Source organism: Macaca mulatta, chromosome 5 (genome assembly GCF_049350105.2).
Source record: "Macaca mulatta isolate MMU2019108-1 chromosome 5, T2T-MMU8v2.0, whole genome shotgun sequence".
In the NCBI taxonomy this organism is placed as follows: domain Eukaryota; kingdom Metazoa; phylum Chordata; class Mammalia; order Primates; family Cercopithecidae; genus Macaca; species Macaca mulatta.
In genome coordinates, this window is record NC_133410.1 from 167,558,777 (window position 1) to 167,584,746 (window position 25,970).

The 25,970-nt window shown below is 41.0% G+C and overlaps 1 protein-coding gene and 1 pseudogene across 1 annotated transcript in view; both read left to right on the plus strand.

Annotated features, from left to right (window-relative positions):
* The window catches only part of RAPGEF2 (Rap guanine nucleotide exchange factor 2), a 486,440-nt gene that overhangs the window by 140,649 nt on the left and 319,821 nt on the right, over positions 1-25,970 (plus strand). The window lies entirely within an intron of this gene.
* On the plus strand, positions 12,565-12,773 carry LOC701838 (translation machinery-associated protein 7 pseudogene; annotated as a pseudogene).

Sequence of the window (25,970 nt, forward strand, 5' to 3'; positions counted from 1 at the left end):
AGCTGGAAACCATGAGGATTAGTGGAACCCAAGGAGGTCTCTTATTGCCCCCAAGCCTCTAACACTGATGAAGTGGGTGGTTTGCACTGAAACTGGTGCCTTTCAACATGGGGCTGAACACCACCTGGCCCAGAAGCCAGTGACACCGAAGGAGGAGGCAGGGAAAGAGCTGGAGGTCGCTGTGGATGTGGCAGCTGCCCCACCACAGCAGAGGCAGCATATCAGTAACAGCCCACGTGGCTGCAGCAGCCCCTGGGGACCTGCACCTACCATTTGAGCTGTTGTATTGAAATGATACGTCTGCTGCTTCACTTCTGCTTTCCAAATTTCCCACAAAATGTCTCTTGTGGCCCAGACAAACCCAAAACTATGTAGGGAAGGAAATCTAGGACATGCAGTCCAATGGGCTCAGCTGACACAGTACGAACCTGCCACAGGCTGCGGCAAGCTCAGTCCAGCTAAGGCACTATGTTGTTTTCTAGTTTGCACTTTACATAATTTCTTTGACTTTAGTGTGAGGCAATATGTACTGATTAATGATAGAAACTGGACAAATACCTGGACAGCTTATCATTGAACATGGCAAAAAAGTGTCTAAACTATAAAAAGTGAAAGGAGATTGTATTGAATTTTTTGTCCCTAGGCAAGTATGATGGTTCAGAATGCTGGTCTTGTCCCCCTGGCAAAATGTGAAGCCATCCCTGAGTTACTGGAATCAATTTGTGATAAATTAATAGTCTTCTCCTTGGGTTTATAATGAAGTCAACAGGTGGTCTTGATAAAAGTCATCTTTAGTCAAGAAGAATAGCAAACCAGGCCGGGCGCGGTGGCTCACACCTGTAATCCCAGCACTTTGGGAGGCTGAGGCAAGTGGATCATGAGGTCAGGAGATCGAGACAATCCTGGCTAATACAGTGAAACCCTGTCTCTACTAAAAATACAAAAATTAGCTGGGTGTGGTGGCGGGCACCTGTAGTCCCAGCTACTCGGGAGACTGAGATGGGAGAATGACATGAACCCGGAAGGCAGAGAGCCGAGATCGCGCCACTGCACTACAGCCTGGGCAACAGAGCAAGACTCTGTCTCAAAAAAGAAAAAAAAAAAAAAGAATAGCAAACCATAGCTGGATAAATACACCAGTGAATGTCACCTGCCATAACTGCACAAGATTTCCTCAGAGTAGAGGTGGGTATCTACTTGGTGATATCTGTGGAATGGCCTCTGCATCTTTTCGTCTTTCTCTGATTGCAAGGGAGGAAGTCAGTAACGGCCTATAGATGCGGGAACTTTGCCTAGTACCCTGACATCACGAGTGCCTCCCCTTCTGTTTGGTGCTTATCTGAATTCTCTCTGCACTTGGAAGTGGATGTCATGGCACTGAAGAGGCTGCCTGGCCAGGGCAGCAAGTAAGGGTTAGAATTCAGGAGACCAGCTTAACCCAGTTTTAGCACTGAAAGTTCAATGTCCTGGGAATCCCTTCACCCTGAATACACTGGGACAATTGGTCAACCTACGCCAGAGTGTGGCTGTGGCAGGAACAAGGTTTTGCTGACCTGGACAACAGGAGAAACTAAAACCAGAAGAAAAGGCAAAGGAAATGTACAATGAGAGGGATGCCAGCCATCTGGCCTGCTGGGTTTGCTGATTGGAGAGAGCGAGGACAGTAAATCAGTTCTGGGGGACAAAAAATTAGAGTTGATTATTCTCTAAAAAATCAGAGAAGCTTTCATCAAGATTCCCTAAATGGGCCAGCCATGGTGGCTCACACTTGTAATTCCAGTACTTTGGGAGGGCGAGGCGGGTGGATCACTTGAGGTCAGGACTTCGAGACCAGCCTGGCCAATATGGTGAAACCCCGCCTCTACTAAAACTACAAAAATTAGCTGGCATGGTGGTGCATGCCTGTAACCCCAGCTACTCAGGAGACTGAGGCAGGAGAATTGCTTGAACCTAGGAGTCGGAGGTTGCAGTGAGCCAAGACTGTGCCACCGCACACCAGCCTGGGCAACAGAGCCAGACTCCATCTTTAAAAAAAAAAAAAATCCCTAAATGTCCTTTGGTAGCAATTTTTAATAATGTAACTGGAGACTAAGGTTTATGATTTTCTATGTGCAGCTTTTCCCTTTTCATTCTTCTTCCATCTCGGTGCAATTGTAGAAGAGAAAGAAGCTATGGAGAGATGGGCAGGGGGTGGGGTGGGGAGTAGAACAGAGGTTAAGGGTATATCAGTCATTTGGTGAGGATAGGAGATAGCAGAGGATCAAAATATTTGTCATCCCTTTTAATGAACAGACTATAGGGATGATGGTTATGGTAGAAGCTGTCTTGAAGCTGCCTTATGTTAGAGTCACTTGCTCAAAATTTTATATACTCAGTTGTGTCCAGCGGAGATGTGACAAAGTGAGCGCCCCACACTGAAGTATCCCTGCCCTTGGACCTTCTGCCCCTGAGCTGGTTAGAGGTGAGGGAGTCTTTTCCTTTCCAGTTATCTGCGAGGCTACCCTATGCCACCTTCTAGGAAGTCTGAACTCTGCTTTAACAGGTGGTCCTTACTTTTCATACAATACATAATTTTCTTAAGGCTACAGTCGCAGCCCCAAATGTGTGCCTCAACTTCCAAACATTTAAGCTAAGGCACTGTGCCACTTTTTGTTGTTGTTGTTGAGACGGAGTCTCGCTCTGTCGCCCAGGCGGGAGTGCGGTGGTGCGATCTCAGCTCACTGCAAGCTCTGCCTCCAGGGTTCACGCCATTCTCCTGCCTCAGCCTCCCAAGTAGCTGGGACTACAGGTGCCCACCACCACGCCCGGCTAATTTTTTGTATTTTTAGTAGAGACAGGGTTTCACCACGTTAGCCAGGATGGCCTCGATCTCCTGACTTCATGATCCACCCGCCTCGGCCTCCCAAGTGCCAGGATTACAGGCGTGAGCCACCGCCTCTGGCCTCTGCCGTTCTCTTAGGGGGTCTACAGTGGTGCAGCAATGGTTTACACATCTAGCTTCTGTCTGTGGTTCTGTCACTTCATCACACAGAAATGACTGGATAAACTCCCATCCAAATTTGGAGATAATCTGACTTAACTAAAAACTAGATGTTATGAATAAATCTCACAATTTTCTAGAGTCATCCTCCAAAGCCATTCAAACACAGGTTCAATAAGAGGCAGCTGTAACGGTCAATTGGAGAAAGCCATTCACATTCAGATGCTGTGGACCAGGACAACTGTGAGCCCTCATCACAAAATCACAGAGGCAGAGGCTTTCAGTGTCCCGCATTGATTTGTGAATAAGCAGCCTCTCCATGCTGGTGCTCATGCCTCCGAGTGCTCCTGGGTGAGCAGCAGCAGGGAAACTGCTTATTTAACCATGATTAATGGGATTCTTGACCAATATATAGAATAACATAAATAACTTTATACTTGATGGTCTTCACACAAACAATCCATACATGTAGGCAATGATTTCACAGCACCTTCCTTCCTTCAGAAGCAGAAGTAGAATCAGCACAGTGTTATGGGATTTACTGCAAATCCTGATTTCCATCTCTATCTTTTGAGTAGTTTTATGCCTGGGTCAATGATATTATTTATTTTTAGCTCACTTACAAGAGAGTCTAAGAGACTCAGTTTGAGAAAAGAAAGAAATCCCCAAGATCTGGAACGGATTGTTTTGTATCCATGCAGACAAAAGGAGCTGGCATTCCTCAGGACATTTCCGTATCTCCAAGGGTGTACATACCCTGGTGAGGGGTGACGATGAGGAAGGTGAGTTTGGTTCAGTGGATCTTGCATTCTAAGTGACTATAGAATCCTCAGAAAAGGAAATAAATGAAATCTACCATGTCGCTTCCTTGGTATGATCTGGAATCATAGATCATTTTATTTTTTAAACTCCTTTATTCAGCCCACATGATGAGCATGCCTACTTTGCTCTGTTTCCGTTTTATGAAAAGAGGGTGGTGATAGCTACTTAGCTTGTAAATGGACCTTTGAAAGAGTTTGGAAATCCCTAAAAGAAAGAGATGTGGGAGGTATTATTTCCTTGCAGTGAACACAGAATTTATGTAACCCAAATGCTACCAGCATTTATTAACTAACCTTCCCTTAACGTCAGATTTGTTTGCACAACTTTTGACTACTTAGATTCCTAATTATCCTGTCACCAGTGCCGTCATTCACTGGGCAGAAAACATATTCCATTTTTATATAATCATTTACAAAATGGCATTATACATGCTAATTTCAATAATTAAATTAAGTTAAATAATAATTAAAATTAAAAGGATGTTCCCATCTTCTGATCTTCCTACTAAAATTAGATTGTAAAGAGCAGTGGAATTGGAGCACATGTGAGCTTCAAGGTGTAGAACATATACAGCTCCTACCGCTCTGGGTCTACCGTGTCTCCCACATGTGTCACTGGACTGCCTGCATCACAGTCTCCTGGTGTGCTTCTTTAACATGCAGGTTCCAAGGCCCCCAAAAAACAATTTGGGGTATAGGACCTGAGGCTCTGCATTCTTAAGTGTCTCCATAAGTGGTTCTTATGCATATTACATCTTGCTCTGCAATGTCCTAACCACGGATTGTGGTTAGCTCAGAGTCCCCTTCAGGAGGACTGTGATGGTTAATACCGTTTGTCAACCGGGCGTGGTGGCTCACGCCTGTAATCCCAGCACTTTGGGAGGCAGAAGTGGGCAGATCACGAGGTCAGGAGATCAAGACCATCCTGACCAACATGGTGAAACCCCGTCTCTACTAAAAATACAAAAATTAGCTGGGCATGGTGGCACCTGCCTGTAATCCCAGCTACTCAGGAGGCTAAGGCAGGATAATCCCTCGAACCAGAAAGTTGGAGGTTGCAGTGAGCCGAGATCACACCATAGCACTCCAGCCTGGTGACAAGTGACTCCGTCTCCAAAAAAAAAAAAAAAAAATATATATATATATAGTGTGTCAACTTGACTGGGCTAAAGGATGCTCAGAGAGCTTGTTAAATGTTTTTTCTGGGTGTGTCTGTGAGGGTGTTTCCAGAAGAGATTAACATTTGAATTGGTAAACTGAGGACAGAATACCCTCTCACCCATGTAGGGCATCATCCAATTCCTGGAGGGCATGAATAGAGCCAAAAAGTAGAAAAATGGCAAATTTGTGCTCCGCTTGGACCCTCAGAAGTCAGTGTTCCTGGTTCTCAGGCCTCGGGTTTGGAGTGGAACTGTACCACCGGCATTCCTGGTTCTGCTTACACACAGCAGACCATAGGATTTCTCCCCCATAATCACACAAGCCAGTCCCTCATTTGCTGTATCCTATAGGTTCTGCTTCTCTAAAGGACCCTGTGGTTATGTCACTTCATCATACAAAAATGACCAGACAAACTCCCATCCAAATTTGGACATAATCTGACTTAAATAAAAGCTAGATGTTATGAATAAATCTCACAAACTTCTAGAGTCATCCTCTAAAGCCACCAACAGAATGGCTGTATCATGGGCAGAATGTTCACAAAGAACCCCAAAACAGGATTAGGCTCACATTTTATGGCACACTATCTCTTTTTTCCTCAGTAACCACCCTTGCCCCCAACTGTGCATTTGTGAGTTTTGATCATTGTTTAATAAACTTAGAAGTTGCTGTACTTGTTCTAGCCATTTTGGGTTCCTGGCTCTGCCCTCAGGTCTCCACTCCTCCAGCCCGAGAAGGTCACCTGACTGCCAAGAATAAAGCTTAGAAATAAAGTAGATCTCTCCTCTCCTCCACCAGGTTTCCCAAGGCTGTTGTAGGTCCTTTTCAGAGCTACAGTTAGGCATCATCCTAGCTAGGAACTCAATTCTGCTCAGACTCAGCTCGGAAACGAAGTAGCTGGACGCCTTGTGATGTTTGTCCGGTTCAACCCTTACTACAGAGCAGGGGCGATCCATCTGCTGTTCATTTCTTTCTCTCAAATGACCACCTTCCTGCAATCCTGTCCTTTCCAGAAATTATCTCCTTTATTTTAGAAAGTGCTGCCTCTAATAAATGATTTGACCAACCAAATGATTTGATGTCTGTCAGTACCATTATTCTTGAAGGCATGGGTAATGTATCCACTGCAGACTTTTCCCTGAGGTATATTTTTCTAAAAGGTGATATCTTTGGTCAAAGGGGGCTTTTAATAGGCACAGTGAAAGGTTCTACCTTTTCTGAGATAATTGCTGGCAACTGGGGTTAGCAAGACAGTGAGGCATTTTATCCTTTATCACTTGCTGTGAATGAAATTGACTAGGATCATACACAGCAGGGGTCAAGGGTAAAGTGCTTCCTTGCTGGAGTTCAGCTTGTGCTACCTCTCATCTAGCAAGAAAGGGAAGAAAGGAAAGAGAAACCGACTCAAGGTAAACAGACAAAATGATGCCTGTAGTTAAAAGCTTTCCACCAGAGGCCCTTAATGAGATCTTTCTATTCTTTCTGAATGACATAGAGTTTTCATCAACCAAGATTATGTAAACTAATGAAGTTTATAGGCAGAATTCCAAACTCGGCTATTCTACTATAAAATATTTTTAATGGAACTTGTTTTTCTTTAACGTTATTTAGATCAGGTTTACAAGAAAATCCAAAAAGCCAACGTTTATCAGGATAATGATTAGCATCACAAATAACTTCATCTTCTAGGCCCAGTAGCCATCAGTTTACTTATATTGCTTGTGATCAATATACATATACATATAAAACACATATGAAGCCTACCACATGCCAGACACTAAGTACTCTGTACATATTACCCCACTAAATACCATATGAAGTAGATATTATTAAGGTCATTTTACAGATGGTATAACTGAGACACAGAGGGGTAAGTATCTTGTTCAAGGTCACAACAATAAGTAAATGGTGGAGCCAGAATAGTTTAGATCCTTGCTACTCAAAAGTGTGGTCTGGGAACAAGCAGGGTGGGCATCACCTGGGAGCTTGACGGAAACGCAGACTCTCAAGCTCACCCCAGTCTCACTCTGTTGCACAGGCTGGAGTGCAGTGGCATGATCTTGGCTCACTGCAACCTCTATCCCCAAGGTTCAAGTGATTCTCCTGCCGCAGCCTCCCAAGTACTGGGATTACAGGTATGAACCACCACACCTGGCTAATTTTTATATTTTTAGCAGAGACAAGGTTTCACCATGTTGGCCAGGCTGGTCTCGAGCTCCTGACCTCAAGTGATTCCCTGCAACCTCGGCCTCCCAAAGTGCTGGGATTACAGGCGTGAGCCAGCACACCCACCCCAGAATCTGCATTTTAACAAGCCTCTCGGGGGAATCATTTTTTAACAAGCCTCTCAGGGGAATCATTTCCACATTAAAGTTTTAAAACCATTTGCTTAAATAATCTTAGATTATTTCTTCCTGTACTTTAAAAACCTGCTTATGGCTTCAGACTTTGGGAAATAAGGTGTACTTGGTTGGCTTATTAAGAAAAAAATAGAATTTTAAGATGGTTTTGTGTCCTTTCCCCAGCACCAATCTCCCCCCAGATAATTAACTTCTCAAGAGAAACAAAAAAGCTTAAAAAATTATTAAATTCATATTATTTGCAGGTGCTTTCGTTTCATTAAACCATGATAGAAAACCTTACAAAATATGTACTATATCCCCCAAATTACAGATTTTTTAATAACTGAGTCCAAAAGAGTTAAGGGGAAAGCCCACATTGGTGTCTAAGTTTACAGTTTTTGCTTCCTGAAGCAGGATCTTCATGCTTACACCCATTTCCTAGTAGGTAGCACAGGGCCTGGCACACAGTGAACAATCAACTTATCTTTAATTTAATAATTTTTTCACATCCTGTTTCAACAACAGAAACTTCTTTTTGCTTAATCAAAAGCATTTCACCCTGATTTAAAGAAGTGATACTCGCAGCATGCTGCCCAGGCCGACCCTGCTAAGCTTGTTCTGCACACCCTCCTGCGCCCACCACGGCTACTGTTCAGCAGCTGGAAGATGATGCCTAGTGGACAGCAAAGGCTTTGATGAATACATGAAGGAACTAGGAGTGGGAACAGCTTTGCGAAAAACGGGCACGATGGCCAAACCAGAGTGTATCATCATTTGTGATGGCAAAAACCTCACCATAAAAACTCAGAGCACTTAGAAAACAGCAGTTTTCTTGTACCCTGGGAGAGAAGTCTGTAGAAACTACAGCTCGTAGCAGAAAATCTCAGATTCTCTGCAACTTTACAGATGGAGCATTGGTTCAGCATCGGAGTGGGATGGGAAGAAAAGCACAATAATAAGAAAATTGAAAGATGGGAAATTTGTGGTAGACTGTGTCACACACAATGTCACCTGTTCTCGGATCTATAAAAAAGTAGAATAAAAATTCCATCATCACTTTGGGCAGGAATTAGCTACGAGAATGAACAAGCTCAGTTCAATGGACAAATCTCCATACTGCTTCTTTTTTTTTTTTTTCATTACTGTGTTCAATTATCTTTATCACAAACATTTTACATGCAGCTGTTTCAGTATTGGATTAATTAGGATCATCCCTTTGGTTAATAAATAAATGTGTTTGTGCTAAAAAATAAAAAACAAAACAATGAAGAAGTGACATTAACATAACCTACAAAGTATCAACTCTGGAAATTTTTTTTTTTTTTTTTTTTTTTTTTGAGACGGAGTCTCGCTCTGTCACCCAGGCTGGAGTGCAGTGGCCGGATCTCAGCTCACTGCAAGCTCCGCCTCCCGGGTTCACGCCATTCTCCTGCCTCAGCCTCCCGAGTAGCTAGGACTACAGGCGCCCGCCACCTCGCCCGGCTAGTTTTTTGTATTTTTTAGTAGAGACGGGTTTCACCGTGTTAGCCAGGATGGTCTTGATCTCCTGACCTCGTGATCCGCCCGTCTCGGCCTCCCAAAGTACTGGGATTACAGGCTTGAGCCACCGCGCCCAGCCAACTCTGGAAAATTAAATAAAGCCATGGAAAGGCAAATAAATCCTCCTCCGTTCCATCTTAGCTTATGCAGTAATTATTTATATACATATATTTATACATTATATATATTTATATTTATGCATATATAAAACAAAACCAAGACAAAGGTTTGTTCAGGTGCTTTTCAAATGTATGGCGGCGGCCGGGCGCGGTGGCTCAAGCCTGTAATCCCAGCACTTTGGGAGGCCGAGACGGGCGGATCACGAGGTCAGGAGATCAAGACCATCCTGGCTAACACGGTGAAACCCGTCTCTACTAAAAAATACAAAAAACTAGCCGGGCGAGGTGGCGGGCGCCTGTAGTCCCAGCTACTCGGGAGGCTGAGGCAGAAGAATGGCGTAAACCCGGGAGGCGGAGCTTGCAGTGAGCTGAGATCCGGCCACTGCACTCCAGCCCGGGCTACAGAGCAAGACTCTGTCTCAAAAAAAAAAAAAAAAAAAATGTATGGCGGCAACTGATTTTTTTTCTGCAAATCACATCGTGTTGACTTAGATGACCAACAATTTAAGATAGGATTGATTTGGAGCTGCTGTCACCTATAGATAAGGCTTTCATGTAACATTTACAGTTTTGTAAAAGTAATAATACGCCTTATGAAAAGAACAGCGTTTGATGAAGGACAATGAATAAGGTCTCCCACTTTTGCTATTATGATAGCAATGCCTAATTATCTAATATGTCCTTAGCAAATAAATCACTGCAACGGGATATGATTAAGCTAACTAGATGTTTGGCAATTTTGTTTTAAATAAATTGCCTATTATATTCTATCCGAAGATCATTTCCAACTATCTTAGCTTTTAATTTATTATTTTTGAATAGGCTGAAGAATCATGGTAAGGATATATGTATATTGTCTATAATATATCTTAAAATAATAGAACAAATTTTGATTCAGGGCAAACTGCATGCTATGACAACAGAATAAAATGCAGGTAAAAATAAAAATAGAGAAATAAAATGCAGTTTAGTCAACCAAATGTTTCAGTACCATTAAAATGTGTAAGCTGTTGTCATGAGGTAGTTTTCAAAAATCGAAAAGAGTTGCCTTGTGGATTACAGTGCTGGGACTTAAGCTGAATTGCAGTAGGACTATTTTATTATTTCTTCAAACAGGAAACCACTGGCAATTCAGTGTGAAGTCATTTTCTATTTTTAAAATAATTGAATCTGAGACATAACTATTAGTATGACAGTTTCACAGAGCAAAAAGTAAGATGAATAAGTGGGTCTGAAATGCTGGCTAATGGAGCAATACATTTTGAAATTACACATACATTTATGTACTTCTCCTACCACTTACAGTTTCATTCATCGTATCGTTTTCTGGCCATTTCCTAGAGAGTATTTCCAATTCTAATGTATTTCTAACAGAAATTTCATGCTGTGGTCACTCCATTGTAAGGCAGAGCTCTGTAATATTTCTGGTTTACACGAGCAGATTTTCTGGTAGGCATATGATGACTGACTAAATATGTTAATACTTTTATTTAGTCAGTAATCTGGATGTAAGGCACATAAATACCCCATACAAACAGGGAGCAGGCAGAGGCTTCCATCCTTCTCATCAAGGCTGTGTGGCCTTCAGCAAGTCACTTAACTTACCTGAACCCTGAGGATTCCCATCTGAAAAAATAGGTTAAATGAGATGATCTGTTATAGTGCCATTTAAATTTTATGTCTTATATTGACTACTCATTAATTATATTTAATTTGAGCCAAGTAGGAATTTAATGAAGAAAAATCTGAATTAAAGAATGTATTTTGAAATAAATGTAATTTTTCAACATTTTTTTTTCCTTTGAGATAGGGCCTTGCTCTGTTGCCCAGGCTGGAGTACAGTAGTGTGATCACAGCTCACTGCAGCCTCAACCTCCCAGGCCCAAGCTACCCTCTGGCGCAGCCTTCTGAGTAGTGTAGTAGGTGTGCACCACCACACTCGGCTGATTTTTAAAATTTTTTTGTAGAGATGAGCTCCTCTGTGTTGTCCAGGCTGGTCTCAAACTCCTGGGCTCGAGTGATCCTCCCACCTCTTCCTTCCAAAATGTGAGGATTATAGGTGTGAGCCACCACATTCAGCCCAAGTTTTAAACTTAAAAATTGCATAGGACCTGGAACTGGGTAAACAAATTAATGTCATTTGTATGTAAACAGATGTTTTAAAAATATATAACCATTCTTTAAAGCAGTTTTTAAATTTTCTTCCTAATTTTGTTTATAAGGTTTTTATAGTAAAATCTTTGTAATACAAAAATAACATTATCTAGGCAGGGTGCAGTGGCTCACACCTGTAACCCAGCACTTTGGGAGGTGAAGGCGGGTGGATCACTTGAGTTCAGGAGTTTGAGACCAGCCTAGCCAACACAGCGAAACCCCATCTCTACTAAAAATACAAAAATTAGCTGGGCGTGGTGGAGCATACCTGAAATCCCAGCTACTGGGGAGGCTAAGGCAGGAGAATCCAGGCTGAACCCAGGAGGCAGAGATTGCAGTGAGCTGAGATCGTGCCACTGCACTCCGGCCTGGGCAACAGAGCAAGACTCCGTCTCAAAAAAACAAACTAACATTATTATAAAATCTCCTCACTATGTCATTATAGAACTTAGCAAATTGGCAGTAAAACATCTGTAGAAGAATAGCCAGCAAATACACGTTGGAAAAGTACTGATGATTAGCTTGCCCTGTTAGATTAAAACTCACAGTTATCGAAAACATGGATTATAGAAATCAGAACAGCATCTGACTGTGGGAGGATTGACTGGGAAAGGACATACATGAACTTTTTTAGAGTGATAAAAATATTCACTGTCTTAATCTAAAAGTGCATACGTAAAGGTGCTCACTTTGTAAAATGTTATCAAGCTAAGACAAATTAACGTACTTAATGGAGTATGTTATATATCAACTTTTTAACAAGGTTTTAAAAGTTGGATCCACTGATAGTTTTTTCAGAAAATTTCGATTCCTTTATTAATTGAAAACTAAATAAATTCCAAGATCCATCTGCAATGTAGGAAGTAACTTATGCTCTATGATACTCAAAAAGAAGAGAAATGAGTGGGAAACAAAACAAAACATATGGCTGAGTTTGTGTAGTGTTATGTGAGATAATTTCCCATTAGTTCTCAGGGTTTTTGGAATTGGATTTGTGTTTCGTTTGGATGCCACACTATGCTGCGATGGATATTTAGATTGAGCAAATCAACCCTATTATGTTCTGGTTATCCAATAGATTTTAAGCTTCCAGAAAAAAGAGAACTTTTTTCATGTATATTTTTGTATCCTCCCATGCTCATGGACAAGTTTTTAGTATTTAATTGGCATTCAATTTGTTAAATTGGATTTCAAATATGTAGGATAAAGAATTAGCATGAAAAATGTATTTTAAAAAGAAATATATCAAAATTTGATAGAAAAATAAGACTTGATAAGTGATCAAATTAGTTAAGTAGTCAAGGTATACTAGATAAATACATACTGTGAATCATCACATAGAATAATGAAGTCTCAGTAGAAATTTTTAAAAATGAAATTTAAAATAATTGTAGTTATAAATGACAAATAAAAGAATAGTGTTGGCAGGGGAAGGGACGGCAGGCGCCATGTCTGGCTGTGAAGGTGGCAAGAAGAAGCCACTGAAACAGCCCAAGAAGCAGGCCAAGGAGATGGACGAGGAAGATAAGGCTTTCAAGCAGAAACAAAAAGAGAAGCAGAAGAAACTCGAGGAGCTAAAAGCAAAGGCTGTGGGGAAGGGGCCCTTGGCCACAGGTGGAATTAAGAAATCTGGTAAAAAGTAAGCTGTTCCTTGTGCCTAAGGAGATGGTGACCCTTTATTTCATCCATATTTAAGCATCTGTGTTCCCTGCCATCACCTATATCATCATCATCATCATCCTTTTGCCACCTATAGCTGGAATTAAGTGTTGTTTTGGAGCTGTTGTACATTTAAGAATAAACTTTCGTAAAAAACAAAAAAAAGAATAGTGTTGGCTGGGTGCGGGGGCTCATGACTACAATCCCAGCACTTCGGGAGGCCGAAGTGGGCAGATCCCTTGAGCCCAGGAGTTCGAGAGCAGCCTGGGCAATATGGTGAAATATGGTGAAACCCCATCTCCACAAAAATACAAAAATTAATCAGGAGTGATGGCACACGCCTATAGTCCCAGCCACTTGGGAGGCTGAGGTGGGAGGATCACCTGAGCCCAGGGAGGCCAAGGCTGCAGTAAGCCATAATCGTGCCACTGCACTCTAGCCTGGGCGACAGAGCGAAACCCTCCCTCAAAGGAAAAAAAAAGAAAGAGTAGTGTTATGCCTATGCCAAGAGAAAGCAACATTTCATTTATTTATTTATTTATTTATTTATTTATTTATTTATTTGAGACAGAGTATCACTCTGTTGCCCAGGCTGGAGTGCCATGGTGCAATCTTGGCTCACTGCAACTCCACCTTCTGAGTTGAAGCAATTCTTACGCCTCAGCCTCTTGAGTAGCTGGGATTACAGGGGTGCGCCACCACTCCCAGCTAATTTTTGTATTTGTAGTAGAGATGGGGCTTCACCATGTTGGTCAGGCTGGTCTTAAACCCCTGACCTCAAGTGATCCACCTGCCTCAGCCTCCCAGGTGCTAGGATTACAGGGCGTGAGCCACCACGTCCAGTCAAAATTTCACTTTAAAATTAAATTAGAAATCAATAAAAATCCTATGAAACTCTTAAAAGTGCTTTAAAGTAGCTCTCAGAATGGCTGCGAAATTCCTCAGTATTTTCTCATCCTCTCTATATATTTTTTTTACATTATCGACATCCAAAATAATTTTTTAATGATTTCTCATGATATTTTATTGTCTTATGTTAATTATTAATAGTGACAAGATATTTTTCAAATTTTTATAACAATTACACAATATTTGCATGGATTAAATCAATCTTTTGTTTGCCTAGCCTGGGTACTTCGCTCAAACTAGTTTTCGTGAAAACATGGGCTTTATATTAAGAACAGTTCCAAACATGGAGGAAAGAGCTCCAAGCCCCAATAGGTTAGAAAGGTAGTAAGTGATGGGCCTTATAGGAGTTAAAATTATTATTCTTGAACAGCTTAAAATTTGATTTCTGTGAATTGATTGCAGTACCATTTAAGACATAAGCATCCCTAAAGAGTTGAACTTGGCTATAATCAAGCCTGTAGAGCCAAATTCAGTTTACAGAGAATAAAGGAACAAGTTAAATGATATGAGAAGGAAGTAATTGACAAATTCAGAATGTGGACATCTCTGCACCATAACTGATCCAGTTTCTGCAACACGTAAATGTCAGGGAAAAAAGGGAAGACTGCATCAGTTTAAAAGAGACAAAAACAGAAAACACAACTGAATGCAATGTGTGTTGGATCCTTAATTCTCAAAATCAAGTGTAAAAACACATTTTAGAAACAATCAGGAAAATTTTATTATGGAGTTGTTAATTACATGATGCCAAAGGATAGTTATTAATTTTGTTAGGTGCAGTCACGGCAATGTGGCCCTGTAAGAACAAGTTCATATTTTTTGAGATGCACAATAAAATATGTAAGTGAAATAATGAGATATCTGAGCTTAAAATATATTGCACAAGAAAAAGACAGGAGAGATGTGAGTCAAATGTGGCAAAATTTTGATAAATGTTGAATATGGGTGACAGGTAAGTGGGAGTTCATTGGGGTGTTTTAAAATAGTCGCAATAAAATTTGTAAAAGGCAAAGGCAAAAAAGGATTCATATCTACATCTTCAAAGTAAATAAAAACGATTTCAAAAAATATTGGTGGGGGCCAGTTGCGGTGGCTCATGCCTGTAATCCCAGCACTTTGGGAGGCCGAGGCAGGCGGATCACTGGAGGTCAGGAGTTCGAGACCAGCCTGGCCAACATGGTGACGCCCCATCTCTACTAAAAATACAAAAAATTAGTGGGCATGGTGGCTCACATCTGTAATTCCGGCTACTTAGGAGGCTGAGGCACGAGAATCACTTGAACCCTGGAGGGAGAGATTGCAGTGAGCTGAGATCATACCACTGCCCTCCAGCCTGGGCAACAGAAGGAGACTGTCTCAAAAACAAACAAACAAACAAAAAATTGTTGGGCTTTAATACATATACATTGTTCATAGTATACACAATCCTCTAAAGCTTGTGGCATTAATAAGTTATATATCTGTTTGTATCTTTCACCTGCTAATTCTGCTCTCTCTATATATACCACAAGAATATAAGAGAACAAGAAAAATAATGTATGCAAAGTATTCATACAAATTTGTAACAGTAAAAATTAGGAAATTATAAAATACAGGAGGCTATGAAGCTAAGTATTATATGTCAGTATAATGAAAAACAGAAATCTATCAAAGGTGACAAGAATTTGAACTACGTAAATACATAAAACTAAGTATATACTCTGGCATAAGTTAGAAGAAATCTTAAGTATTAATGAAGACTCTTGCACAGTTCCAAATGACAGAAAACCCAACCCAAACTGGCTAAGGAAAAGAGGAAATTTATTGGCTGATGAAAATTAAAACTTAAAAAGGCACAAAAATCTCATCAAGATAGATCATAGACCTAAATGAAAATGTAACATTGTAAAATGTCTAAAAGAAAACACAGGATAAAAATCTAAATGACCTTTTTTTTTTCGGTAAAAAAGTAAAAAACAGACAATACCAAAGGCTGACAAGGATGCAAAGCAACAAGGACTCTCATTCATTGCTAATGGAAATGCAAAATAGTATAGCTAGTTTAGAAGACAGTTTGGCTTAACACAGGATCCAGCAATTACTCTCCTAGGTATTTATCCAGTTGATTTGAAAACATATCCATGCAAAAAGCTGCACATAAATGTATACAGAAGCATTTCTCACAATTGTCAAAAACTGGAAGCCACCAAGATGTCTTTCGATAGGTGAAGGGATGAACAAATTGTGACACATCAGCACAGTGAAATATTATTCAGTGGTAAAAAGAAATAAGCTATCAAACCATGAAAGGATGTGGAGAAGCCTTAAAATGATATTGATAAGGAAAAGAAGCCAATCTGAAAAGACTACATACCGTATAACTCCAGCTCTATGACATTCAAGAAAAGGCAAAACTGTGGAGACAGTGAAAAGATCAGTGGTTGCCAGGAGCTAGGGGAAAAGGGGGAGGAGGGAATGAATAGGTGAAGCACAGGAGATTTTTTAAGTGGTGAAACTATAATGTATGGTACTATAATGGTGAATACATGGTTCTATTAATTTGTCAAGACTCCCATATACTTAATAGCATAAAAAGCAAACCTTAATGGATGCAAATTAAACAAACATTATTTAGGAAATTGTGGGATTTCAGGAAGGAATTCAGACTGTGACAAGAAAATCTTACTGTATTACAAGGGCATAAAACAACCTTACTGAAGAGGCTAGAAAGAAAATGTGCTGACCTAAATAACTTTGGAGATGAATAGTTTGTAAGAATAAAGGCAAAAGGAATTGCAGATAAGCAGGGTACTCTAGTTGACAAAGTCCTTCTCACAGGAGTAAAAAAGGGGTAAGAGTGAGGAAAGAGATGGTTTCCCCAGAGCCAGTGAGTCACAAGAAGGGGAGTGGATGAGATGGATAATGAGCAACACAAATCGTAAATGCCCACCAGAAACACGCATTTGATTATTTTTCTGTAACATTGTAAAATACGCTCACAATTTGGAAAAATAAATAAATAAATAAGGCCAGGCACGGTGGTTCTCGCCTGTAATCCCAACACAGGCGGGTGGATCACTTGATGTCAGGAGTTCAAGACCAGCCTAGTCAACATGGTAAAACTCCATTTCTACTAAAAGTACAAAATAAATAAATAAATAAATAAATAAACAACCAGGCATGGCAGCATGTGCCTGCAGTCCTAGCTACTCGGGAGGCTGAGGCAGGAGAATCACTTGAACCTGGGAGGTGGAGGGTGCAGAGAGCCAAGATCGTGCCATTGCACCCCAGCCTGGGTAACAGGGAGAGACTCTGTCTCAAAAAATAAATAATTTGGAAAAAAAGGAAATAAGATGAAGTTTAGTTTATGTCTTACAGACTTACCACAACTAGTCATATTCTACTTTTTAGATTTTATTGTAATTTCACACAAACTACCCAAATCATTTAAAGTAGTTGAACAAACAAAACGAAAACCAATAACTTTACTAGGCTTAATGCGTATCTTGCTCAAATTTTTATCAAGCAAATATGTCAAGTTTATAATATTTTTAACTTTATAATATTATGAGAAGCTTAAATCAGTGTTAATAAAAATTTGAAGAAAAGTATGTTTTTTATTACATCGAAGAAGTTTCTCTGGCACAAACCATAAAAGCTATGCTAATTCAAAGATTCCTTTGTGAAAGTTACCTCAGATGTAGTGACAAGTGCTGCGTTAAAGACGTGTTTATGGCGACAAGATGTTGATGATCAGACTGAGTGGGCATGATGAGACAGCAGTATCACGTCAATTAAACATCGGCGGGCCAGGCACGGTGGCTCACGCCTGTAATCTCAGCATTTTGGGAGGCCAAGGTGGGTAGATCACCTGAGGTCAGGAGTTCAAGGTCAGCCTGGCCAACATGGTGAAACCCTCGTCTTTACAAAAATACAAAAATTAGCTGGGCATGATGGCAGCTGCCTGTCATCCCAGCTACTCAGGAAGCTGATGCTAGAGAATCTCTTGAACCCAGGAGGCGGAGATTGCAGTGAGCCGAGATCACACCACTGCACTCCAGCCTGGGAGACAGAGCGAGACTCTAGCTCAAAAAAAAAAAAAAAAAAAAAAAAAAACCCAAAAAAGAAACAAACAAACAAAAACGTATGTGATCATTTCATTGTTATATCCATTATATAAAATCATATATGTGAGAGAAAAAGCAAATTTAGATCTCCTTGTGAACGCATACACAAAAACGATTTACCTGTAAAAATCATTTGTTTTCCCACAGTAGTAGATGTTGGCTTTTGGTATGTTACAGATGCCATGGCTAAAGTCTTAACTGTGCTACTGGATTTTATTCTTCGGCTTCTTCAAATCAGTTAAGCTGCACCAGAAAGAATGAAAGACTCTGCAGTCCTTCCTCTCCCTGCCTGTGACCTGAACCAGGTGGTTGCTAACGACTCTTTATGACAGGGAGATAGAATGTTCCTCCCAGCAGAGTTCCGCATTCCAATCTCCAAGAGCAGAGAGATACTGCTGTAGCCTTCCCAGAACTTGCATCCAGTAATAACTTTTCCTTATTTGTCAATATCAAGTCAGAATACACTTGTTCACAGGTACTAGATCCAGTTCGAGCTTATGTCCCAGATAATCCGGCAGGCTCGGTCACTACTGTCTTTCAACATTTCACAAAGAATGTCTTGCAGAAATATGTTATAGCAAAAAACAAAAAGCCCCCACAAACTGTGTTTAAATATATTTGACAAACACTGGCAAGATAAAATACAGTAAAAAATAACATTAATAAATTAATGAGATAATTACACACAGATGTATATATAGATATATTTCCAGTCTCATATTTCAGTCCCTCCTTAAACACCGCCTGTGCTTTGGTCATGTCAATTTATCTGTGGTTCTCAATCTGTGCAATGCTTTTTCATTGTTCTGAGTCTTTATACATACAATTTGCTCTTCCTGTAATGCAAATATTTCTTGTCCTCTGACAGCCAAGGCCCACATCTGCTCTTCCAGGAGGATGTCTGTAGACATAGCTAAGTGCTTTCTTCTTCATGTCCCTTTAACCTCTTTAGCACTGTGTTTAGACCTATCTTTTTAACTTACCACTTTAATTATTTGTCTATTTTATCGACCTCCCCACTAGAATCTGACTTCTAGGAGTTTATGGTAAAAGTATACTTATTTATATTTCAATTTCTAGAGACTGGTATGCAATAAATAGTTAATAGATGTTTGTGGGATGAATAAGTGTATGATCAGTAATTCTAGCTTACACAGAAATATATCGACTACCTGATAATCCATTGAGATAAATTCTAACAGTAATTTTGTATTCAACACTAATATATGGAGTTCTCTACTGTAAATATAATACCTTTTATATTTTGAGAATTATAAGAAAAATACTATATTAACTCTGGAAAGGCTTACAGTAGGCTTATGGTAGGTAAAGAGATGCGCCACTCAGGTAGGTTCCCCTTCAAGGAAGGGCTTATAACCCAGCTGGAGGAAGGACTGTCAGCAGACAGTGTCCAGCTGTCAGCACCTTCAGGGTCTGCTTTGCCTGCAGAGAGCAGCCTCCTCTGTCTGAGGTCAAGCCTTTTCCAGGGGAGCCTATGTCAGGTGACTGAATGAGGTAGGGGTATAAGGACCAGTCATTTCTCACCAGGTTGGTCAAGGCTGTGTTGAGCCCTTACAGTTCTTCTTCCTCTGATCAGTCCTGCTTCCTCTCCTTTCCTTTCACAGGTATTGAACCCAAATAACCACCTTGCCCCCCACTTCCAGAGAAACTGACCTGAGATAACTAGACAGCGTAAGCACATATGCACAAATGTATTATACAAGAGTGCTTCTCATTTTAACCACTCAACCCTCCTAACCAGAAACTGAATATATTTCCCCACTGTGGGCAACTAGAATCAGTCGCTGTTGTGTTACTGATCTTTGGTGTCCTTTTCTTTGGTCCTGACCTGAATTACATTCTTCTTTACCTTCCTATGGCCCGCTACAGTTTCAGAAGCTTTCCTACTCTTTCTGCTGTTAACTAATTCTAGTTCCTATAGTCAAGGGCTCTCTATCTCTAGCTGAAAGTATCTTTCTTTGAAAAGTTCCTAGTTATGTCTTTGAAACTACCATTTTCCAAGGCACCCAACTTTGAACATTCCTAGAAGAGAGAAGCCTGCTCACGTCACTTGTGGTTTTAAGGGTGCTGAGAAGAGAAAGGAAGAAGGAACCTAAATGAAGAAAGTAATTCTTTGGTAAACAAGGCAGAAAATAAATTAGATCTTGGCTTTTGTTGGAGGACTTCCCATTAACCCTTCAGGGGAAATGCGGGCTTCTGCTTTGCCTTTGAGACTGTTACAAACTCTACTATGTCGTAGGCTTACGGTCAGACATTCTGATGGCAAAGGCTGCAGGGAAGGGAAAATACGGGAGAAGAACCAGGTTAGCTCTTCTCCATAAAATTATTCCACTAATTCAAGACATATTTAGGTTCATTTGTTTTTTGTTGTTTCAGTTTTCAGAAATTTAAAAATTTATTTCACAAGTAACATATTTATATAGTTTCAAAGTAAAATCCTTAAGGGATATTCAGAGAAGTCTAGCTTTTATCCTTGTTACTTCCTGCTGTTCCCTCCTTTTTTCTTTCAGGAAACATTTTTAAAAAATAACTACAAGGCCTGGCACAGTGGCTTACACCTGTAATCTCAGCACTTTGGGAGGTCGAGATGGGCGAATTGCTTGAACCCAGGAGTTTGAAACTAGTCTGGGCAACATGGCAAGATCCCCATCTCTACAAAAATTAGCTGGGCACAGTGGTCTGTGCCTATGGTCCCAGCTACTCGGGAGGCTGAGGTGGGAGGATTACTTGAGAGCTCAGGAGTTTGAGACTACAGTGAGCTGTGATCATACCACTGCACTCCAGCCTGGGTGACAGAGTGAGACCTTGTCTCAAAAAACAAACACACACACATATATATATATATATATATATATGACTATATCCTCCCCTTTCCTAAAGAAATGGTAGCATACTGAACATACTTTTACCTTGCTTTTTTCTCTTAACAATACATCTGGAGAGATCACTCCATAGCATTACATAAAGATATTTCTCTCTCTCTCTCTCTCTCTCTCTCTCTCTCTCTCTCAGTACAGCTGCAAAATGCATTTACCAGTTTATTCAACCAGTCCGCTATTAGTGGTCATTTGGGCTGTTTCCAATTTTTTTGCTATTACAAAAATTGCTACAAAGTATAGTTTTCTGTATACATCTTCTCATATTTTTTGCAGACATCTTTGGGATAGATTCCTAGAAGTGATGTTGCTGGGTCAAAGGAAAAAGACATATGTAATTTCGTTCAGTGCTGCTAACCCTGCCACCATTGTGGTTATGCCATTTTGTATTCTCATCCACAATACCTGAGAATGCTGATTTTTGTACGGCCTCACCCACAGACTGTGTTGTCAAACTTTCTAATTTTTTTCAGTATGACAGGCAAGAAATAGTAACATAGTAAGTTACACTTCTGTTCTTGTTAGTGTGATTGAATGTGTTTTCAAGTGTGTCAGGGCCATGTGCATTATATACTATGAACTGTCTAGTCTTATCCCTTTTTCTATCAAGTTGTTGACTTTTTTCCCTCCTACATTTTTTTTTAAATGAGCTAACATTCTAAAGAAACACATAAACAGAGAATGACAATACAATGCAGTAAGAGTAATGATAATTGTAGTAATACATTTAGTAAATACCTGATTTCCCAGACTCATGGGAACAGAGAGGAAGGTTAATTGGCTGAGACGGAAGCTGAGGGCTGATGATGTGGTGAGGCAGGGTTTCCTTGAGGAAGCGATGTTTGAACCGCGTGTAGAGAATGACTAGGATCTAGACAAGGGACAGGGAGCTGGAGGTTGGGGTGGGTGGTGAGGGCATTTTGGGCAAAGGGCATAGCTTGAGCAAAAGGCTGGGAGGGGAGAAACAGCCAATAGCACAGTGCATAGCAAAAATACAAGTTCCACATTGCTGGGGAGTCATGACTAAGAGGGTGAGCTGGGACGTGAGGCTGGAACTTTACTCTGTAGGCAATAGTTTTATAGTCTTATTTATTTATGTATTTATTTTATTTTGTTGAGGCAGAGTCTCACTGTGTCACCCAGGCTGGAGTGCAGGGGCTCAATCGTGGCTCACTACAACCTTGACCTCCCTGGACTCAGGTGATGCTCTCACTTGAGCCTCCAGAGTAGCTGGGACTACAGGAGATGGGGTCTCACCATGTTGCCCAGGCTGGTCTGGAACTCCTGGGCTCAAGCAATCCTAACTCAGGCTCCCAAAATACTGGAATTACATGCGTGAGCCACCATGCCTGGCCCTCTGAAAGGTTTTAAATGGGCAAACACTGGTTGGTGTTGAGTTTAAATGGAAGACACCTGACTGTGTGGAGAATGGGCTTAAGAAAAGCGAGGAGTCTGGGGCCCAGCAGGCAACTGTTGAAGTGATCCAGGGCAGTAGAGATGGGGCCTGAACTAAGCCAGGCACAGAGGAGACACATTTGGAGTGTGTATTGAAGAGTAAGAATGACCCCCTGTTTTCTAGTTTGGCTGACTAGTGAGTAGTGGTACCCCAAAATAACACAGGGAAAACAGAAGAAAGAAAACCGAGACCAATAAACAAATTGATGGCATTAACTAGATGTGGATTTGTACATGCTGCACAATAGGCTAACAAAGCAGTTAAAATTAAGCCCAAATTGTCATAAAGTATTGTGACAGCAACTGAACTCATTATTGGGACTAAAAGTGGTCCCCGTGGGCCACCAGATGCCTTTTTATTAGAGAAAATTGCTATTGTTTATGAATCAATAGTTGCCTCTTCTAATGAAACTCAGGGTTTGCTGCTCAGCACAGATGAAATTGTGGCTATTGTCTTGCTTCGATAATTTAATAGCTACTTCAGAGTTGATAACCACTTTACCAGTTACAACTGTGGAGGCCAATGCAGTGACCCTGTAAAAGTCTCTTGTTTTAACATTTGGGAAAGAATCAAGTTATATATTTTAATGATATAAAAGTGATACAAACTAGAAGCTTTTATTATATGACAGTGATATAGCTCTAGATGAACACAGGTCAGAATGTACTACAATTACATAATAACATTCAAATATCCTATTACAAAGCACACTTGGCAAACGGGGAAGCTTTGCCACCGTGTATCAGTGAACCTTATATTTTTGAGCACTATATGTATAGTACTTAAATATATATATGGTACTTAAATATGTGTGTGTGTGTGTATATATATATGTATGTATTTTTTCTTTTTTTCTTTTTTGAGATGGAGTCTCACTCTGTTGCCCAGGCTGGAGTGCAGTGGCGCAATCTCGGCTCACTGCAACCTCTGCCTCCCGGGTTCAAGTATTTCTCCTGCCTCAGCCTCCTGAGTAGCTGGGATTACAGGCACGTGCCACCATACGTGGCTAATTTTTTATATTTTTAGTAGAGATGGGGTTTCACCGTGTTAGCCAGGATGGTCTTGATCGCCTGACCTCATGATCCACCTACCTCGGCCTCCCAAAGTGCTGGGATTACAGGCGTGAGCCACTGCACCCAGCCTGTATATTTTCTTTTGAGACAGAGTCTCACTGTTGTCCAGGCTGGAATGCAGTGGTGGGACCATAGCTCACTATAGCCTCAAACTCCTGGGCTTAGGAGATCCTCCCGCATCAGCCTCCCAAGTAGCTGGGATTAGAGGTGTGTACCACCACACTTGGCTAAATTTTGTACATTTTGTAGAGAAAAGGTCTCACTGTGTTTCCCAGGCTGGTCTTGAACTCCTGACCTCAAGCTATCCTCCTACCTCAGCCTCCCAAAGTTGTGAGCCACCACACTCAGCCTAGTACCACATATTTATATGTCTTTTCCATGTATTCTATGTTCAGGAAATAATCTGGAAAACACACTGAATAGAGCCACAGACTTGGCTTCAAATCCCAACAACTCTTCTGAGTAACATTGGCAGGTTGCTTTTCTACGAAATGAGAATCATTGTGCCTACCTATAAGTCAATTGGGATAATGGATGTAAAATGCTTGCCACAGTGCCTGCTACATGGTACGTACTCGATAAATATCAGCTGTAATATTGGACTCATCATGCTTCCCCTGCATCCTTGCCACCCACCCCATTCTTCCCTGAAAAAACGTAGATGATTAATACAAATTTAAACAGCGACCATCATAACTTTTCTTTTTGTGTTTTAATTTGCAACACCAGTTCACAAGAGTCTGTAGTCTTCCTCTGGCTCATTTAACTCTAATTTGGGTAGGGTGACGCTGGGAGTACCGTGGTGCTATTCCCTGTCGGGCCAATCAACCCAACTTCCCCCAGTTGTAGTTAATTTAATTGGGGATGATGCAACACTTAGGCTTTTTCTATGGACGCACAGTTTTTTAAATTAAATACACAAACATTATCATTGCTATCCTGTAATTGCTATACTACACATTTAAAAAACAACAGATAATTTAAAGCCAGTGTTACAGAAGCAATAATGGTCATATCTTACAAATGTGTGAGTTGTTATCATTAAAGGCAACCTTACCTATTACTGCGACTGAACCCCTTATTTTTCCCATGAGCTGTCTGACATTGGGAGAGGTTAGTTGAGGAGTTAACCAAAGGTACCAGGGGAAATAGAACCAACACCACAACCAAAAAACCCCGACACTCCTGATTCTCAGTTTGGAATGTTTTTCTCTCTATTCTGCCTTGTAAAAGAAACTGTCATCTCATTCATGGTGTTGTGGATATCAAAAGCCCGTGGAGATTGCTCTAGTGTTTTATGTGGTCTTTCTCCTCCCACCAGTTTAATTTTCTGGTGAAGGCTTTTTCACTGATCGATGAACAAATATAATTGGACACTTACTATGTGGCAGACACTGTGCTAAACACTTTCCCCAAAGTTTTCTTGTTATCTGCACAATAGTGTTAAAATGACACAGAATTATTACCCTGATTCACTGAAGAGGTGAGTTCTACAGTTTAGGGTCAAAGTTTTGCCCTATTGTACATTAACGACAGAGAATGTTGATTCCCAAATCTGGCTAATTATTTCGGGGTCTTAATAACCTAAATCTAAATTTGATCTTCAACAAACATGTTTTTCAAAATGTTATTTTTACATGATTGAAATTCTCCCATATGAAAAACTGACCATAGTTAGAAACTATTCCCTCTGTAGGCTACTGCGACTTCCCGGCCTGTGAGTGCAAATGAGCTGACCATATCATTCAATCCTAATAGTTTCCTAGTTTAATATCTTTCCCACCCCTGTAACTATAAAAAATCCACCTCCTTTCAAATGTCTCCTCTCCTCCGTCCACCAGCTCAAGTATCTGGAGGCTCCGGATGCCCACACTTCCCTCTTTGCTCTCTTCGAGGCTGCTGCTCTGTAAGTTTTAACTTGGCTGCTGCTCAAACATGTTTTATCTAAGCCAGTGGAGCACTTCTCTACACTGGCCATTGGCCAAAGTGAAATTCTGTTAATCTCTCTTTTTTTTTTTTTTTTGAGACGGAGTCTCGCTCTGCCGCCCAGGCTGGAGTACAGTGGCCGGATCTCGGCTCACTGCAAGCTCCGCCTCCCGGGTTCACGCCATTCTCCTGCCTCAGCCTCCCGAGCAGCTGGGACTACAGGCGCCGCCACCTCGCCCGGCTAGTTTTTTGTATTTTTTTTTAGTAGAGACGGGGTTTCACCGTGTTATCCAGGGCGGTCTCGATCTCCTGACCTCGTGATCCGCCCGTCTCGGCCTCCCTAAATGCTGGGATTACAGGCTTGAGCCACCGCGCCCGGCCAATTCTGTTAATCTCTGATCCCCAGATCACTCAACTGCCACTGGGCTTCTGGCTACGGTTCCATTCTCTGTATTGCCATTCTGACTTGGACTCCTTGGCTCAACAAGAAGGGAAGAAAGTTACTTCCACTATGAGATGCTTACTTAGACGGTCTCCAGAAGGTTTTCTTGGCCCACGCAAAACAACACAAAATTTTGGGTGATAACTCTTTTAATTATTTAGCAAGCACACTGCTGACTGGCTAGGGCCTCACTCGGTACTTTTTTTGTTTTGTTTTTGCTTTATTGAGACAGTCGCACTCTGTTGCCCAGGCTGGAGTGCAGTGGTGCAATCCCTGCTCACTGCAACCTCTGCCTCCCGGGTTCAATGATTCTTGTGCCTCAGCCTCTTGAGTAGCTGGGACTACAGGCATGTGCCACCCTGCCTGGCTAATTTTTGCATTTTTAG